The sequence below is a fragment of the Dermacentor albipictus genome, chromosome 4, assembly GCF_038994185.2.
Source record: "Dermacentor albipictus isolate Rhodes 1998 colony chromosome 4, USDA_Dalb.pri_finalv2, whole genome shotgun sequence".
In the NCBI taxonomy this organism is placed as follows: domain Eukaryota; kingdom Metazoa; phylum Arthropoda; class Arachnida; order Ixodida; family Ixodidae; genus Dermacentor; species Dermacentor albipictus.
The window spans coordinates 102,869,308-102,888,575 of NC_091824.1; the positions used below are offsets into that span (position 1 = coordinate 102,869,308).

At 47.4% G+C, this 19,268-nt stretch overlaps 1 protein-coding gene across 2 annotated transcripts in view; it reads left to right on the forward strand.

Annotated features, from left to right (window-relative positions):
- The window catches only part of LOC135904583 (neural cell adhesion molecule 1-like), a 695,421-nt gene that overhangs the window by 14,965 nt on the left and 661,188 nt on the right, over positions 1-19,268 (forward strand). The window contains exon 2 of one of the 2 annotated variants that reach the window (XM_065435438.2): positions 431-556. The exons of the other annotated variant lie outside the window; for it this stretch is intronic. The gene's annotated coding sequence lies outside the window, so the exon portion shown is untranslated. The remainder of the gene's footprint in view (positions 1-430; positions 557-19,268) is intronic. 2 annotated transcript variants of the gene reach the window in all.

The window sequence follows — 19,268 nt, forward strand, 5'->3', positions numbered from 1 at the left end:
GGTTGATAGGCGCCATATGTAATCTCACCTGATGCAGCCTCACAGCACTGAGTTTCGTGAAGCGTCTGATTATACACAGCGTAGGAGAGAGAGAGAGAGAGGTAATGGGAAGAAAGTGAGGTAACAGAAAAGACAGCGTTGATTTTGTCGGCATACTTTTGGCGCTTATCACACGACGCACTAAAATAACCAACCTGTACTCAAGTCTTGTCGCATTTCTATTACACTTAGAGATACTCTATCTTTTCTATATTTGTACTACTCGATTTTTGACCAGTTCGTAAGAGTTAATATATGTATCACTGATACGTTAGAAACAGCTACTAGTATAATTATTGCTGGCACGTATTATTATTATTATTATTATTATTATTATTATTATTATTATTATTATTATTATTATTATAACTTTAATTTTGTTGGTCTACAGGCCAGGGATGGCCGCCTATACTGCTGCCACTGTCTGCACCTGCAGCTACCCGCAACTATTCCTTACCACCAATGTAATGCTCGCCTTTCCAAATGTCTTCATGACCAATTACTACTCGTGTAAAAGGTAAGTAAACACCGTTATGTATAAATTAGAGGACAAACATCAAAGGCGAGAAAGGCTGCGGCTATAACTGCCAACGTAGAGTGGCTTGCGCAGGACGCAATTTTTTTCTTTCGAAGTTTATTCTCGAGCATAGGGAATGCGTACTTTGCGTACTTATAAGAAAAAACTTGTCGTTACCCTCAGCCTACGACTGTTCTATACTAAGCCTCCAGAAGATTCATTCATCTTTCATAGGGGTATTAACTAATGCTGTACCATGCAATGAGGAAATCGCTGTTATGTTCTAGAATTACGTACTTTGGCAGAAAAATGAATGGCCTAAGTACCCGAATAATTATAGTTCAGTAATTATAGTAACCTCAACTAGAAGGCGGAAATTAATCAGGGCTTAGCAATACTGAACTTTTGTAACAAATCCCAAAGCACAATACTTGTGCCGGCGAGATTCACGTTTGACAGAATATTTATTAAGGGGCATGTTCTTGCTTCAATAAAAAACATAGGAAAACCTTTCGGGTGCAGGTCATTATTTCTACAGCACAGTTGGCGTCTCTTCAAGCCGCAGAAGAAGATGAAAGAGTTAAGAGTTGTACTTCCCTCTTTTGGCGGGAAGACTAAGAATTCTTGACTCGAAGTGTACGTTTTGCTTTCCCCATATATCCTCACGTGACAACATACATTGGAACCGATGATTGAGCACTACGACAGAAACAGAAAAATAAGACGATGAAGGGATCAGTAGTCTCCTAAATGTAATCAACTCAAACAAAAACAAAAGAACTTTGATACAGTGAATGATTAAGGCACATCTCTAGAATAATTAGGGTATTTCTTGTTTCTTGTTAGTCGACATAAGAAAATTGTATTTGATTATGGCCTAATGTTTTTTTCCTCGCAACACATATACCTTCTGTCCCAGCTAACATTAGCCAAACTGTTTAAAGAAAATAATAAAAATCACGGTGTAAAATACTATTGTAAGACTTTGAGCAAAACGAGAAAAACATAAAAGCGGGAGCCAATGTTTCGACAAGTGGACTTGTCTTCTTGAAGGCGACATGTGCTTTCCTCGGCACAGTATCTATAGGTACGGTTCTTAAAAGGGGGAGAGGGGGTAAAGCGAGTGATCGAGGCAAAGACCGAAGGTGTGTTAGCGGCGAAGGTGTAGAATGGAAAATAAACGGGTGCTGTGCACGTGACCGGTGACATGGCCCTGCGTCAGCCGGCATGTCAACGGCCGTGCATGCGCATAGCACCGTACATAGATTGTAGGACTTGTGATGGTGTCAGAGATCTGGCAACCAAGCACTGTACGTTTTAAAATTGTACATTGCACAATGTTTTCGAATCTTTCTTTTGTCCTTTAAGTGGCTTGGGTAACGAGAGCTGGGATACCTTATATGCAGTGCCTCAGTGCACATGGCTGCTAGTCTTTCTAATTGATTGATCATAGATACCGTAAGAGTAATATGGAGCGATGAATGTGAATAGTGCATATGCCAAAGTATTTCTTTGTCGTTCCAAGCATGTATCTAGGAAACGCCTGTCATGTGTAGGGTGTTTCAATATACGCGCATCGCCTGTAGATACACGTGGGCCCAGCGCACATGGTCTGCACGGCACTGAATTCATAGACATGTGGCAGGATATTCCTCAACAGCGAAAGAGACAGGCAGCTGGAGCAACTGCCAGCCCAGGCCACCAGGATAACACCGCCTGTAGTAAACCCTGTAAGCAACCAACCAATCGCTTGCCTGGAGCCACCTATGTACCAAAATATCACTAATTCAGCTCTCATTACTAATTTCTCAGAATGCGCCTAACTTGCGCATCTCCATCCAGTAATTCTTAAATTTATTCAGCATACTTCTAAGGCATTTTATGTCACGAAGTCCACAGTCTCAATTTTCGGTATACAGATTAACACATCCTAAATGAAACAAGCCATAGTATATGTTGCAAAAACAATTTGTAACAACGTTTGGGCCACCGGATGGCGTGAAGAATACTTTGTCTCTATGTAATGTTACCGAATTACTAGTCTATGTTTGACTTTAATGCAGCGTACCCCCTTATCTGAAGTGTCACGCTCGTTGGTCAATTCCATTCTTGCGTGTATAACTATTTTTGCGTATGGGCATATATGTAACTATTTCGTTCAGGGCTCGCTTCGCTCACCCGCCAAATCAGAAGACCACATTCTTGCGCGAAGGACGGTGATTCGAGTGAGCACCAACGAAATGTAGTCTTAGAAGGGCTGACTGCTGGACGTATTGGTATTTCATAGCGACGAAGAATAGAGGTCAATATCTGCACACCTTGTATCTCCGCATGAAGAAGGCGGGAGGTTATTTTCGTGTAAATGTCATCGTTTCGACAGGAAATAAGCTGGGCCGCACCTGCGCAGCAGTAGAAACAAAAATTAAAGGCGCCACACAAAAGTGGAATGAATTTAATGTTAAGCATTGGGACAGGTCGGTGGTGCGTGGAAAGCGTGTGGTGTATTACATCCCCCTGTCCTGCGGGAAAAGCCTGTTATACTTAGTGGCACAGGCTGGAGTACCTTTCTCTTATATTGCTCTTTGAGCTCCCAAATAATGTATGTCCTGCGGCAAGTGGTGCATCGGCCGAACGGGACGTTGTTTGAATAACGGCTTAATGGACCGCAGAGCTTCTGCCGCCGTCTAATTCGTGGCTACATTGTTAAGAATAAGCCGTCGCTGTACGCTACTGAGGTGACGTTCTTCATTCACAAGTCCGGTGACGTGTGTGTTGTGAGGCCGTCTGCATGTGATGCTGCATAAGTTAGATTTTGATAATTTAGCCGCGAATCTCTAAGCTTTAGCATGTGATTGTGCTACGTTATATGTTTTTCGGTTTCTGACAATAAGCTATAGTTTCTAGTCTGCACTCGTGTCGCGTTTCTTTCTCGTCCCTCGTTTATCGCGCTCTTCTTCGTGAGTAAGGAAATGTAATTATTTTACAATATTTAGTGAAATGACCAGGTAAACACTCCACGACATCTTCTGCCGCCTCTGTTATTACTCAGCCAAACCTAGTGCACTCCACTTATGTCTCATGACGGGGACGTACCGGCGAAGTTTCCTGGTGTTTACGGCAGGTTACAAGACACTAAATGCGGCCTGAATCCACACGTTGCATGAGCCGAACGAACAGATGGAGTTGAAAGCTCGTCGCGCCGGTGCTTCTGAGTCACACTGGTGGCGATGGCTAGCAGCGCGGCTAAAGCAATTAGCGGTGGAGCACACCGGACCGGCTTTGCCAACTAGACGTCGCAACTGCAGGTATGGCTGTAGCTGATCGGAGAACAGTCTGCTCCACGTGGGGTCGCACGCGTGTCGCTTGAAAGCTCCGAGACGTCGCCCTGCAGAGCTTTCTAGCGTGACAAGTTAACAGGGAAAGAGATAAAAAGTGAGCGTTCCAATTACGCCTGCACGTGTTACCCGCGGCGTGAACGCACCGGGTGCACAGGACGGCACGTAGACTGTCGTAATTGTCGCCAAGAATGTTTTGTTGAGCTCCCGTTTGACGCATTTTAGGCATACTTAGTAAAGTTAGGTTGCCGATATGTGCGTGAGAGTTGTTTGAAATGTCATCCCAGCCGCGAAATGACGTCGCCCGTCTTGCGTGAGAATGATAAATATAGCGTTGTCGCATTTTCGCACAGTGGGGGTGGACGGAAAGACTAGCCCATTTTCGCGCGTTCGTTGTCTTGATCGAATCGTGAATAGCGTTTGTACGTTCGTGGAAACAAGCGTGTCAAGTCGCAATGATGTAGGCTGAGGATATGAAAGTATTTAATCAATAGCAAATGCAGCGAAAACTTCGTGTCGAGAAGTATTCGTCGTGGAACGCTTCTTTGAACACTTGTTCATTTAGGCGACCTCCTGCCTTTCCTCTCATTGGTTTCTCTCTCTTTTCGTATAAGCGAACATTGAAAATTGTGTTGTTTAACTTCCTTTTTCTTGCTAAGTGCGGGAAGGATTCACCGAAGTAATAGAGTCAAGGCTGATGTTGTATGCGCTCTACTGGAATTGATATTACGTCTCGAATGGAGGCAGCTACCAATATAATTTTACAGCGAAGCTGCCTATGGCTAGTATCTGACATATCACATCAGGGCGTAGATCAACAATGTTTCATGCGTGGGCCGATTCCGAGTATAGTGCAGTACTGGGCCGACCCGCCGCGGAGCTGGACTTCGCCATTGGGGCACAAATAAACAGCTTCGCTGGTCATCCTTCTTCACAGAGTGAAAGGGCACTGCGTTATTTTTTTTTTTCGAGACAGCCCAAGAGAGCAACCAATTCAGTGCTTCTTTCGTCTGTTCCTAAATGTTTTTGGGGGTGGGACTATGTTTTTCCTCCTCCATCATTATCACCACACTACTTTTAACCACTGGTGGACTTAGTTGTTATTTACCATGCGTGACGTGTTGTTAAAGCAAAAGTCTGTTTCTCTTCTTTTTTCCTTTTTACTTTGCGCTCACGGTGATAATGCTACGTTCAGTTGGGCTACACTGACCGATAATTGAAGAAATGGCTTGACGTTGCGAAGAAACAGCTGGACTATAAGAACCACCGTACAATGCGCAGTTGGTGCAAGACACGGGTAAATGTAGATCGCAGGGAGATGCCTTCGTCATGCGGTGCACATTAATAATAATAATAATAATAATAATAATAATAATAATAATAATAATAATAATAATAATAGTAAGAAGAAGAAGAAGTAGAAGAAGCGAAAGAAGGTGACGACGGCAATGATGATGGTAGTGGGGGACATTAAATTATTTGGCGAGGAGGTGCTCTGATGCGGATCTCAGTACGAGCAGTACACGAGCGTGTTTTGCATTCCACCCCGATTAGAATGTAGCGTCTATGTCGTGAATCAAAACCAGTACCTCGTGATCTACTGGAGGATACCAAAGCCACAGAGCCAACGGGACGGTTGGACGCTGAGGTTACAATAAACTTTAGGACAGGTTACGCACCGTGTTACGGACAAGCACGACAAAAAGAAACAATACAAATACGGAGCTATGTCTCTCTTACTGGTCCCGCTCCGTGAAGCGCTAAATAATCTGTACTAATTGCACATGAACAAGTTAAGCTAGCAACCTTAATCGATCATTATAACCCTTTCGGGAGTGAACGATTCAAAGGTTTGATCCACGCGTTACCTATTATTGTCATTAGTCATGTGGACATATACATCGACCACACGTACATTACAGTTTGTACTCCCACAATGACAAAAGTACAAAACTTGTTTTTTTTTTGCGCTTCAGCGTAACAAACCGAAAGGAATCGTGCTTGTGCAATATTCTGCTAGATAAGGCAAACATTGGGACATGAGCGAGCCTACACGACCCTCTGCGTGAGCGTATCTGAAACCTATTTGAGGTTAGGTATCAGCATTCTGTGTTTGAATAAGTAATTTCCAGTCCAAGAAGCAGCCAAATCTCTTATAGGATTGCGTTCACGCGTACGTGCGTGTTCCTCTTAAGAGTAGGTGAAACATACAAGTTGGCAGTACTCTCAAAGCATTAAGTACTCGAATGAGACTATTTTCTTGCTAATACTGCGTTAATCTCTACTTGCGCGTGTACTCTTACTGATAACAAAAATTTCAAGACAAATTGAAACCAATTTATGCCATTCGCACTCCTAATACAAAGATGATCTCCTCTCTCTGTCAGTCAAGAACTTTATTGAGGTCCTGAGGGGTCTAAGCCGTTGGAGATCGCACGCGGCGAGCTCCTTGGGCCGAAACCGTAGGCGACGCCCAAGTCGTGACGGGAACGTGGTGACGCTCCGCCAGTTCTTGGGCCCTCTGGACGGCCTTGAATTGCAGTTTGAGGTCCGGGCTTTTGAGGGCTTCTTCCCATTCGGGCTCACTGGAGAGAGGGCCCTCTGGTAACGCGGTACATTGCCAAAGCATGTGCGAGAGTGAGCAGTAGGGTTCTGTGCAGTCTGGGCAATTTGCCGGGATTTCTGAATTGTAGTGGCTTAATAGGCCTCGTGACGGATACGAGTCCGTTTGCAGCATTCGAAACGCGGCCGCCTGCGCGCGCTCGAGTTTGGCGTGCGGGAGCGGGTATTTCATTCTGCCTTTCCGATAGTGTGAGGTGATTTCTTGGTATGTGAGTAGCGGGTCATTAAACTGAATGTCCAGCCCCTCGGAGGCCGTGGGACCGTCGCGGCGGGCAAGTTCTCGCGCACGGTCATGGGCCGTTTCATTGAGGTTGGGTTTTTGCGGGTGGATGTCTTTCCCCATGTGAGCGGGGAACCAGGAGAGGCACCGTTTGCACTCGTTTGAGCTCGCTAGTAATATATGCGCTACCTCTTTCGGTACATTGCCGCTTTCGTAAGCCCGAATTGCAGCACGCGAATCCGTGAGGACATGGGTAAATGTGGGGTCTGCCATGGCGATGGCTACGGCTATCTGTTCGGCTTTAGCGCTGGTGGTCGATTTAACCGATGCCGATGACCGTAACGTTCCGTTGCCGTCCACAACTGCTATCGCGAAAGTTGATGTATTGCCGTACTGGGCCGCGTCAACAAATGCGGTGGCTTCACGATCCGCGTCTGTGCGGTCGAGAATCGCGCGGGCGCGGGCCCGACGCCTACCCACGTTGTATACTGGGTGGACGTTTCTGGGAAACGGTGAGACTCTGTAGTTGTCTCTAATTTCACTCGGTAGGGTAACAGCGTGCTCGAGATAGGGGGATGGGGAGACATTAGCTTCGCTTAGAATTAGTCTACCGGCTTTGGACGAGGATAGGCGGAGTATTTGCGCCATAGTCTGAGCCTCGATCACTTCGTCGATGTTGTTGTGCATGCCTAGCTGATCAACCTTTGCTGTACTTGCTCTTTGTGGAATGCCCAAGACCTGTTTGATGCTCTTGCGCATGAGTGTGTTTAGTTTCGTCTTTTCTGTTTTCGTCCAGTTGTGGGCAGAGGCGACGTAATTAATATGGCTCATAAGGAATGCGTGGTATACGCGCAGAAGGTTATCTTCGCAGAGACCCTTCCTGCGCCCTGAGACTCTGTGGATGAGTCTGATCATATTTTCGGTTTTGGCGGTTAAGTGCTTGATCGAGTGTGCGTGGCATCCGGTGGCTTCGATTAGGAGCCCAAGAATGCGTATGTGGTCGACTTGTGGAATCTGTTGGCCGTCTCTTGTATGTAGTGCGATCGGAAGTTCGTCTAGAGGAGTTAGGTATCGGACTCCTTGGCAAGACTTGCGATATAGTAAGAGTTCCGATTTCTTGGAAGATAGCTTCATTCCTGTCTCTAGTAGGTACTCCTCCGTGGCATCTAGGGCAGACTGTAATGCCTGCTCCATGTCTGCCAGGGAGCCTCCCGAGCTCCAGATGGTGATGTCATCTGCATATAGAGCGCAATTTACGTTCGGGATGTCTCGTAGTTTGTCTGCGAGTCCCTTCATCACTATGTTAAAGAGTAATGGAGAGATGACTGAGCCTTGCGGTGTTCCGACGGAACCCAGCGTGTAGCAGTCCGACTTAAGTTGTGAGACTCGCAGTCGGGCTTCTCTGTCCTTAAGGAAGGAGCGCACGTACTCCTGAAATCTCTGGCCGAGGCCGAGGCCTGCCACAGACTCCAATATGAAGCGGTGCGAGACGGTGTCGAATGCTCTCGTGATATCGAGGGCGAGGATGCCTCGAACGTCTCTTGTTTTAACGTCAAAGACCTGTCTTTTTAGGAGCAACATGACATCTTGCGTGGAAAGGTGGGGTCGAAACCCTACCATGTTGTGTGGGAGGAGTTCGTGTTCCTCAATGTAGCGTGACACTCGGTTTTTAATGACGTGCTCGGCTACTTTACCCACGCATGAGGTAAGAGAGATAGGGCGTAAATTGTCGAGGTTAAGTGGTTTGCCGGGTTTTGGGATAAGGACCACCGTGGCCGTGCGCCATTGCGTTGGTACCTCTCCCTTTTCCCACACGTGGTTGATGTCTTTAATGAGTAGTGTAATGGCCTGGTCGTCTAAGTTACGTAACATTCGGTTGGTTACCCCGTCGGGTCCTGAGGCCGACCTGCTGTTGAGGTTGTGTAGCGCCTCTCGAACTTCTGCTTCCGTGAAGGCAGCGTCTAGTTCGGGAGTGGTGTCGCACTTTATGCTCGGGTAATCGTTGGGGTGAGCGTCGCCTAATGGAAGGTAACGTTTGGCGATTTCTGCCAGGAAGGACTCTTCCGTTCCCCCTTTCGCTTTATGTAAGTGTAAAAGTCGGTCTAGCGCGTGGCTGTGATTGTCCTTTGTTTGGCTGTCGTCTAACATGCGTTTCAGGAGGTTCCACTTACCTCCGGTTCGCATGCGGCCGTCGACCGCCGAACATAGTTCCTGCCATTGGAGTCTTGTGAGCTCCGTACAGTATTGTTCGATATCTCGGTTGAGTATCGCGATGCGTTTGCGCAGACGTCTGTTGAGACGTTGTTTTCTCCATCGCGCAAGTATCGAGGCCTTGGCCTCGAGTAAGTGTGCGAGGTGAGGGTCAACCCTTGGGACCTCCAATTCCGTTTGTATGGTTTTCGTGGCTCTAGCTACGTCGCCCTTTATCGCAGAGAGGAGCTCTGCGAAGGAATCGTACGTGTTCGTGTCTTCCTTCCGTAACTGGCGGAAGCTATCCCAGTCTGTAAGGGTGAAAGACCGGGGTGGGGCCGCCGTGTTTGGTATTTCTATGCGTATGACGAAGTGATCGCTGCCCAGGTTCTCTTGCGTATTCGTCCATGTGTAGTTTGCTACATTTCGGAGTAACGTGAGGTCCGGCGTAGTATCGCGTTGTGTCGACGTACCCAATCTGGTGGGGAACCTGTGGTCCGTCACCAGGGTGAGGGACAGGTCGTCGATAGCGCGCGAGAGGTTGTTGCCGCTAGGCTTGATTGTGGGGTAACCCCACGACGGGTGGGGGGCGTTGAAGTCCCCTGCGATAATGAGCGGTGAGTTTCGTGCCAATGATGTGGCTTTAGTAAGGATCGCGTGGAAAGATTGTTTGTAGTGCGCAGGGGAGCTGTAGACGTTTAGTACAAAAATGCTTTGTTTTAGGAGTCGGTTAGGTACGAGCTCGATTAGGATCGCCTCGATGCGACTGTTTTTCGGAAGGACGTTATGAACGATATGCGCGAATTTTCTATTAACGAGCGTGGCGATGCCTCTCCTGGCGTCCCCTCCTTTTTGGGAGACGGGGCTGTACCCTGAGAGCGTGAGGGTTTCGCATAGGGTTTCTTGTAATAGTATTACGTGCGGCTTTTTGGGTTGAATTTTGAGGTACTGTTGCAGCGAGGACTTGCGTTTCGCGTAGCTAGCGCAATTCCACTGCCAAATTTCTAAGGTGTCCTGTGTCGTGTTAGCCATGATGGTTTTGCGGGGGATTTATTGGTGACGACGGGTGCGTCGTCGTGTCCATCTGTTGTGGCTGACTAGCTTTGTTTTTAATTTTTATGGCGACTTTATTTTCGACCACCTCTACACGATTCGTTAGGATACGAATACTTTCTAGGTTCTCTCGCGTTAGGCGCAGAATTTCGCCTAGGGTGTCTTGCGGTGCATTACTCTCTTCTTCCGTCTCTGGGAGCGGAGGGGGCTTGCGTTTGGCTGTGCTAACTTTTACGTTTGTCTCCTGGGGTGGTGCTTGTTTGGGAGCTTTAAGGTTTTGAATCTCCTCTTTTGCGTCATTAAGCTGCGCTGTAAGCACTTGTATGGTGGCCCGGAGACCCGCTAGTTCCTGTCGTAGGGCTGTGACTATCTCGCTCTCATGCTCGGGCAATGAAGACCGCGTTACCTGTCTGGTAGATGAAACGTCCCGTTGCTGCTGCTGGTGATGTCTCCCTCGTACTCGGTCGGCCCACGTCAGTTCGGTGGGGCCGGATGTAGGGCGCCCCCTGGAGCAGGACCGGCTGTTGCGTCGTCTCCTGGAGCGGGAGCGGCTGCTGCGTAGGGCGCTGCGGCGCTCGGGTGTCGGCGTGACCGAGCGACTCCTTGTGGTCGCTACGGGAATACCCGAGGTGGCGGTCGAGTCATTGTGACTGGCGCCGCTTGGTCCTTGGGAGCGGCTACGGCCTCGTCGGTTGCGTCTGCGGCGGCGTCTCTGTCGAACGATGTAAGGGACCTGAAACTTGCGCTTGCAGTCCTTGTCGGCGGTGGGGTGCCGTCCGCCGCACAGGGTGCAGTGAGGGGAACACTGGTGATCTTCCGCTGGAGTTTTGATGCCACACTTCCGGCACCACGTCGTACTGGGGTTAGGGCAGACATCCGCGCGGTGACCGATGTTGCCACAGTTGTAGCAAACTTCTGTGTGTCTGCGAAAGAGTGTGCATCGAACAATGCTTGCTCCGCAGTAGATGTAATTTGGTACTTGCATTCCTTGGAAAAGGATTGTCACGGCTGTGGTGTTCTTGATTCTCTTCACCTCCAAGGCGTTGGGGTTGCGTTTCGTGACGATCAGTTCTCGGAGTTGGGAGTCGTTGAGCTCGTTGAGCTCGTTGGCCACGTTAAGACCGTCTCGGGGTCTCACGATTATACGGAACGTGTCCCTCGGTAGCTGAGGGAGTCTCGAGGTAGCAACGAGGCGCTGGTATGCGCTGTTCGGTGCGGCGGTGCGATCGCCGTCCCTTCGTCTGCCACGAGTACTTGAACTTGCTCCTTGTGGTTGACTGGCCTTTACCTTGCGCGATTTGCGGTTATATGCCGCAATCCAGCCCGGGTCATTCGCATCTTCCGGCGATATCGTCACACCGGTGACGATTTCCATGGCGGCAATGACTGACTTGCGGTGTTAGGCCTAGGCCTACCCGCCTTTGAACGACGAGGTTGAGAATTCGAATGCAGAAAATGTTGAGAAAGAATCCACCCACCGAAATAAATCCGGTATCCACGGAGTCCGTGTAACTTGCTGCTTTCGTTGGTACACAATTCACTTCGATTTAGCGTGAATAACCTCGTGAAATCATTGATGATATCGGGAGCCGATGTTTGCACGTCCGCACCAGTCCGATGATCTCCTCTTCCTTTTTTTTTCTTCTCTAAGGCAGGTGACTCCACAGAGCAGATTGCTTTCGTCGTCTCTAAGTTTCCACTTCTGCGGCATTTTTCTTCAGCGTGGCAGAATTATATTTCAGCCAGTGTCTCCTCATTACGCGACTAAAAATCTAAAGATTCCTGGAAGACCGTTTCTAATTCCTTCCGGCATCGGCAGCGATGTATGAGTGCTTGCGACACTCGTTTGCTTTTTTTCTTTTTTTTTATTTCTTGATACACCCGTTCCAGGCCCTTAATATCTTCTCATTCTGTAACTCCTTTGTGTGAGATTTAGCTTTAAGTTTTGTGGGTTGTTTTGGAAGTAGTTAATTCAACCTTTCATTTTTTTCTTTCGTCGCTTGGTGACCTTTGAAGCGCGATAATTACATGATGTGTTTTAGACCTGGCTGTCTGCAATAATTTACGTCGGTGATGTGAGACATAAGGGAAAACCTTGCTTCCCAAAGAGCGTAGCCATGCTGAACATAACGAATTTAGCGATTATTAGTGAGAAGTCCTTTATCGACTGAATCTTTCTGTTTATATCTCCCAGCTTATTAACTCTATCGTGAATGTTTTAGTGAGGTAATAGAAGCTAGGCACTGTACAATGCATGTTCGCTTAGTAAGCGTTCCGATATTAGAACCGGTTCGAGATATCCCTCCCGAATCTTGCAACTAAAAGCACGTGCTTCCGTAAAACTTAACGTTTTCAGGCAAAGTTTTACTTGAGTACCGCAGACACAGACTGTATAGAACAGCCGTGCATTCTGTCACTGATTTTGTTTACGTACATAGCGAAGCAAATGCTGAGGGTGCCCGTTATCAGAATTTCTGCGCGTGTGTGTGCCTGCGCTGTTTTGACGTGTTGCCGAGGAACACTGCACAGTAGTCCAGCGTTATCGGAGGCAGAAATAACTACATCTCACGCGCAATCTGCAGACTATCGTACGATAATCTGCATGTATTAATACAACTATTCTCTATACAACGGACTTACGCATACAATTATTCTCGTTCTTGTTTTCGTCAAAGACTGAATTTTGAGCGATATTAGACGTGCAACAGGTCATCAATCATCGTTCGCGCCCTTGTTTATTGCACTATTCCAAAGTACGGCGTCTTTAATTTCTGTAGAAGGGCGGCTCAACAACAGCACCCCACAATATTTCTTGCTTCGGAGAAAATTAGGTGCATTTAAAAAAAAAATGATAAGCCGGCGCCTGTGTTAAGCATCGATTTGTCGCGTTCCCCGCCAGCCTCCATGGGGCGCCCCTTTAGGCAGGTGCTCTAGGAAAGCGTACGAGTTGAAGCATAAATTTCGGGCGTGAGCCAAATCGCAGGGAAGGATTTATTAAGAAGCAGAAATAGTGTGCCTTTGCTTTCGTTTCTTGATGGATGGGCCGGTGGAGTAAGCTTTATTTTATCCGAGATGGTGCCAATCATTATCGACAACCCTTATTACGAGGCTGTTTTCGAACGTCGGCCCGTAACACGACAAAACGTGAGATAGAATGGAAAGAGGAGTAGCTTAATAATCGCTTGATTACATTATGTTATAGTTGGACGGAAAATGGAGCCCTTTCTGGAAACAATACGCAACAGCAAAGGTTAGCGAAGGAGCGAAAAATTAACTGAACACTTCATGACATCAAGCAGAGCAGTGACAGAGGTGAGCTTTTCTCACACAGAAAATAGAAGACGCAGTATGATTACCAGTAGTTACCAGTGCATATTACATCAGTTTGCGATCGCTCTTTCTTCACAAGCTGAGACGCATGCTCTTAAGAGGAAGCTTTAGCTCGAGTGCTCCTATTTAAATACATGTAAAAGGAGAATTCGTTTGTCTCGGCAACCACTGCAGTAAATTTGACTAGGTTTGTTGCATTGAAAAGAAAAACTTAAAATCTAGTGACTGTTGGTTTCGAATTTTTGAGTTAGGTCGTGAATTTTTTATTAAAAATCGGCAAAAATAAAAAAAATTCAAAAAATAGCACTGTCAAGTGTACAACTCTGTAACTCAACAACAACAAAAAATAATACAATTCTGTGAATTGCATCTAATAGTGCTTCTAAAGTGTACAAAATTGACATGTTACACATGAATATAAAAAAAAATTAGTAATATGAAAATACAGCTTTTGCAGAACCCTTGTAACCAACGTAACAATTTCACGTAAGATGTAAAATGACATATCAAATTTGTCCGCTTTGAATGGTCTAATGGATGCCGCTTACAGAACCGCGATATCTGTTCTTGATGCAGAGCTATGAATCTGTAAACTTCATGCTTCTATTTTTTTCAAACGGTCAAATATTTGAAAATCTTTTTAACAACAACGAGGCCCTAAATCGAAATTCCGCTTCCAACAGTCACTAGAACTTACATTTCTTTCTCAACTTCAACAAATTTCATTAAAATCGGTCCAAGGTTTATCACAAAAATAAAAGAAGTCTTTGCGTTTTACATGCATTTGAATAGGCCGCGTCGGAGTTGGGCCCGAGCTAAAGCTTCCTCTTAAGCTTGTGAAGAAAGTGCGAGGCCTATTCTGATGGGCCACAGCGACATCTAGGTTACAGGGAAGGCGTAGTAGCGCGGGCTAGGTATTAGTGTGGAGCGAAGTTGTTTTTGACAGAAATACGAGAGAGAGGGAAAACAAGGGTAGGAAAGGCAGGGAGGTCAACCAGAACAGCATCCGGTTTGCTACCCTACACTGGGGGTGGGGGAAGGGGGAATAGAAAGAGGAAGAAAGGGAGAGAGTAAGCACTGAGTGCGTATGGGAGGGACACCGTACACAAGGACACTATAAGCGTTCATTTAAGCCCGAACTTTCCTTGAACTGATACGAGCTAAAAGCAGCAAAACCAAAAGATAGAAGTGCAGAGTTTGGCTAAAGCATGCGTCAGCACGAAAATTGATCCTACAAAGGAGAGAAGCATTGTTTCTTTCACGAACAGAGAGAGTAGACATATTACTGTTTATTACATACAAAGAAAAAATAGTTGCACTTAGAGTATAGCTATTATTTGCTATGTACAGTCGCGGACAGAATAAAATGGACCACAGGATCTCCGAAAACGTTCAATTCTCGAGCAGCCTGTAGCAGTAACCAGTAAAACTGCCCACGACAACGTTGTTAGCATATTCTAGTCGAGCTCCAAAATGCAAAAACCAGATTGCGTTGTGATGTTGCGGAGATATTCAGCTTTTTCTTAGATTTCATGGTCCATAATATTCTGTCCGCGACTGTACATATGCCATTGTTACTTTTCCACATTTATAATGAGAGCCACCAAGAGAATTCGAGGCTGGTCAGCATCACTTCTATTGCTGTATAGCGTGACGGAAACGTCGTACAGAAGAGAGGCACCCGACACAAGCTTGTGGCCTGTGTCTCATCTTCGCGCACTCACAACAGACAAGTGCGTGGACGGTCAGCACATGCCGCGCCTTCTACTGATAACTACTGGCGACATGGTGCATGGAGAGAGTACACAAGCGTGCGCCACGAAGCATGGACACAGTGGGAGCCGCTGTGTCGCGTTATATTGAAGCCAACAAGGGTCATGATCTTCAGTTAGGCTAGCTCAATTTTCAGGGCAGAGAAAGACTCTGGTGTCGCAGCCACAGGCGGAAGCCACTGCTGAGATGGTCTATCAGCAGAAGGTGCGCGCGGGCGCGATCGATAGTCCACGCACTTGGTACGTCGCTTCAACAGATCACAACATACAAGCTTTGTATATGTGTGTAGTTCGAGTTTCATTTATGAGTGTAGCGGTCACCATGTGGTCATCCATCCGGCCTGTTCTTTAGCCCTACAAAAGCCCAAGTGGATGACATTCGGGACCCGTATGTTAGTTATATTTCAGTTCTTTCTTTCTTTTCTCTCTTTTTTTAATATCTTGTAACCCTTCTCATTTGACTGCGACGTGGATGGCACACCGCGGAGCTACCATATTTCCACTTGAGATCGCATAAGGAGAAACAAAATTTCGGCAGCATGTTACATTCCTACAACACGAAAAGGCGAAAGCATATATACGGTGCACTTGCTAATGCATTACGTTATACGATCGGAGGGGTCAGACCTTGCAAGACGTAACGAGCCGCAATGTGAAGCAAGTACACGTGTGACGGTTTAGGTCGACCTCCTCAGCGACACATGCGAGCACTTAATGGACTACCTGGTTGTCGTTAGTGTTACAAATGCGTAACACAAACCAAGCGCAATGACGTTACACCCTCTCAGCAGAGGAATTCAGCAGTCGCAGTCGGACACCTTGCTCCCGTGGCTTCGCACGTCGAAACGCGTTTCTCGTTTGGCGAGAATCCTCGGCCGTAGCGTACTTCAGAGGCCTGCCTCGCAATCCGCTTGGTCCAGGACGAGCGTTCTCCATCACCGTTTCTTTCGCTTCGCAGTCGGCTGCCGCCACAACCGCCGCCACGTGACGTCAGCGACGCATCACCAGTTTCTCTGTCAGCGCGCGCCGCTCGTTCCACTCTCCACCAGTCACTCGCTCGTTAAAAGCCAAGTGAGCTTTTTTTTTTTTTAAACAGCAGAGCTTTCTTTGCATCTTCCTTCAACTTTCTCACAATTACCGATGCTCCTGTCTGGTACACCGCGTCGGAGGGTGGTTCAGAGCGTGTGTATACATGACAGGAGCGCCGCAGAGAACGTCACAATTCCCTCTGGTGCTCCCTGGGCGTCGCCACTACCCTCTTGACAGCTGTAATTAACTGTGACCCTCCGCAATAGCATTGCAGAAACGGCAGCGCTTACATCTACACTAACGTGCAAGTCCACAGGGAAGCTAGATATGATGGTAGAGAGAAGGGGGGATAGCAGGCAGAAAAACAGTAGAGCCGATGCAGTCGCGAAAAAGGTAACATCAGAAGTCAAGTAAATGGTACTGCTGTAGACACGACAGCGGTTACGGTCAAACGAGATAAATTGATGTTCAGTGTACGGTATGGTACGTTTCTGCTATTTCTGAAAAATAAACGTCATGCAGATTTGTCAAACGGACAACTAACGCACGGCGTGTAGAAGCAGAGCCGCATCAAAAAGCACCGTAGGTTCTAGGCGACACTACGGAAGCGGTCACACGTCAAGTCAACACTTCTGCGCCCGCTGCTGTAGCTTTGCGCCTATGGCATTGCTCGAGGTCGAGGGTTTGACCTCGACCGCGGCAGCCGCATTTTGACGAAGGCGAAATAAAAAAAAAACGCTCCTGCCTTTACATTTAGGGACAAATGAAAGAACACCACGGTGTCAAAACTAATTTGGAGTCCGCCGCGACGGCGAGCCTCATAATCTGATTGCGGTTTTGCCCCGTACAACCCCATAATTCAATTAATGTTTAATACCTCTGCAACGATGCGATATGCCGGGTGAGGCAATAAAACTGTTCAACCCTCTGCGAGGTTGTGAAGTACGGCGCACAACAACGCCTCAAACAAACACTCCTCCCCCCCCCCCCCCCCCTACTGTGTGTTCTATGTACTACGCAGACAAACAGCAGTGGTGCACGCAAAGTAACGCTTAACATCAATTCGCCACTCTCCTGTTGGACTAAACGTTGAAGAAATTAAACATTATTGATCGTCGGCATCACCGCTAATCATCGTCAACCAAAGCAAACAGCACAGACAGCTTCGCTTATAACGATTCCCACAGCGCGTGGGATCCGCATAATTGTCGTAGCACTCGACTAGGCGCCGCGTTTTTTTTTTTAAGCCGCTTAAGGCTTTCGTCTTAAATACTGAATGGAACACACCCGCCGCGATAGCCCCGTTGCTATGGCGTTGACGCTGCTGAGCTTGCGGTCACCGTTTAGTTCTTGACTGCGGCAATCGCATTCGGATAGAGGTGGAATGAAAAAAAAGCTGGTGTGTATACGGTTCATTGTGTGCGCGCTAAAAAGACCCTGATGGGGAAAAATAATCCGAAGACTCTGCATCCACCTACTCAACACATACACACACTTGCTGCTATTAAACCGAGACAAACATCACGGCCTCGTTGATTCTTAGTTGAAGCTAAAGTCCATTACTAAACTTTTTTTTTGTACTTCTGCTCACAGGTCAATTTTGTCTTACACGTTGCTTTATGCGAGAAAACAAAATAAACCGGTTCATTAACGCAATCCGCAGCGAAAGTGGCCAGTGTGTTCGGATAACGGGTATTTCCGTTTCCGCCAGCACTGTCCTTTAACACGGCCGCCGAGCTTCTGTTTGTCACACTCCACCATGCCGCTATCAGACATGCTGCCTGCTGTGCCCACAAAGAACAGTGGGCGCGATGAATGGCTCAGGCACAATAAACTGGCGCCATTCATGGCAGGCATAACGTAAATTTAACAAAGTAAGGACTGCACAATGCCCTTCATTACTTCCCGTGCGTCATCTACAAAGCTAGTTAGGAAACGCTGCTTCCATTCGAGAGGAGCTACTGTGCTTCGCTTCCGCACATTTGTCTTCAATCCAGGTATTTCCGCACTATCGCATTTGCTTTTCCCACGTAGCGCCATCGATTTGTGTGCGCCGGGCTTCCACCATGGTTCACCGGTATCCATCCACTACTCAAGTAAGCTGCCATATACATCCTCAGAAAAGCAGAAACTATTATTATTCATGAACCAAGATCGCAAATAATACAATAAAAAAACGGGCCCAAACCAAATAACGAGATTAACGCCGCCACCCGTTCTGCTTTGAAGCGCCGTCTGCGGAAGCGAGCTCGCAGGCTCGTACAATGCCGGAACGGAAGAACGGGCCTCCGGAAGCTTTGTCGTTAACACACCCGCTGAGCGCTTCGCACTAATTTGAGAGCACGCGAGCGTGCTTGAAACAGGCAAGCAAAATAAATTAGCACGTTCCAGCGAAGGGCCACGCTAGAGCCCCTCAGGATATCTCGAGATACCAAGTGCGTTTCCCGCTCGCCTGCTTCTTCTTAGCATATATAGCGGGCACCGCGTATCTCTCGGGCTAAGAGGACCCAGAGAGAAAGAGATCCAGCCGGCCGTTTCCCTGCGCGGACTGACCATGGCGTCGGGCGCAGAGGCGGGCCACAGAAGGAGGAACGCGTTATCTTACAAGTTTTGAGTAAGATTTATGCCGCACGTGAGGCGTATACTTCCCTGATTGCCAGCCAGCAGGGCCCGCCTTGGTTGTTCTCGCCGTATTGTGCGCGATGCGCTTCACCGTGCGGCGGTCAGAGAGAGAGAAAGGGAGCATTCTTCCGCTTGAATCGAGGATGAAGCAACAGCCAGGCGTCACCCTTGTGGGCTCCTTAAGAAGCCGTGAAGCTAGAACAGCAGCAGTACGGAGTCGGTGCTATGGCCTCCATCACCTTCTTTCTTCCCTTACTTCGTCCTTTTGTGCTCTTTATTTGTTTCTCTTTCTGGAGAAAAGAAATGTCACCGCTGAATGCAGAGCCGACGTTCCGGATGTACGTTATTTGTTGGCGCATTCCGGCCTAAAGCCACGGGGCGTTGGTTCGAAACGAGGTCTCGCTCTTTCATACTGACTAATGGTCTATTTGATCGATCGCGCTCGCCTAGAGGGTTGCACTTGCTAGCGTTTCGTGATTCTTTTTTTTTGTGCTTACCTAAAAAAAAACGGCGTTCCGCCTTTGGCGTCTCGCTACGAA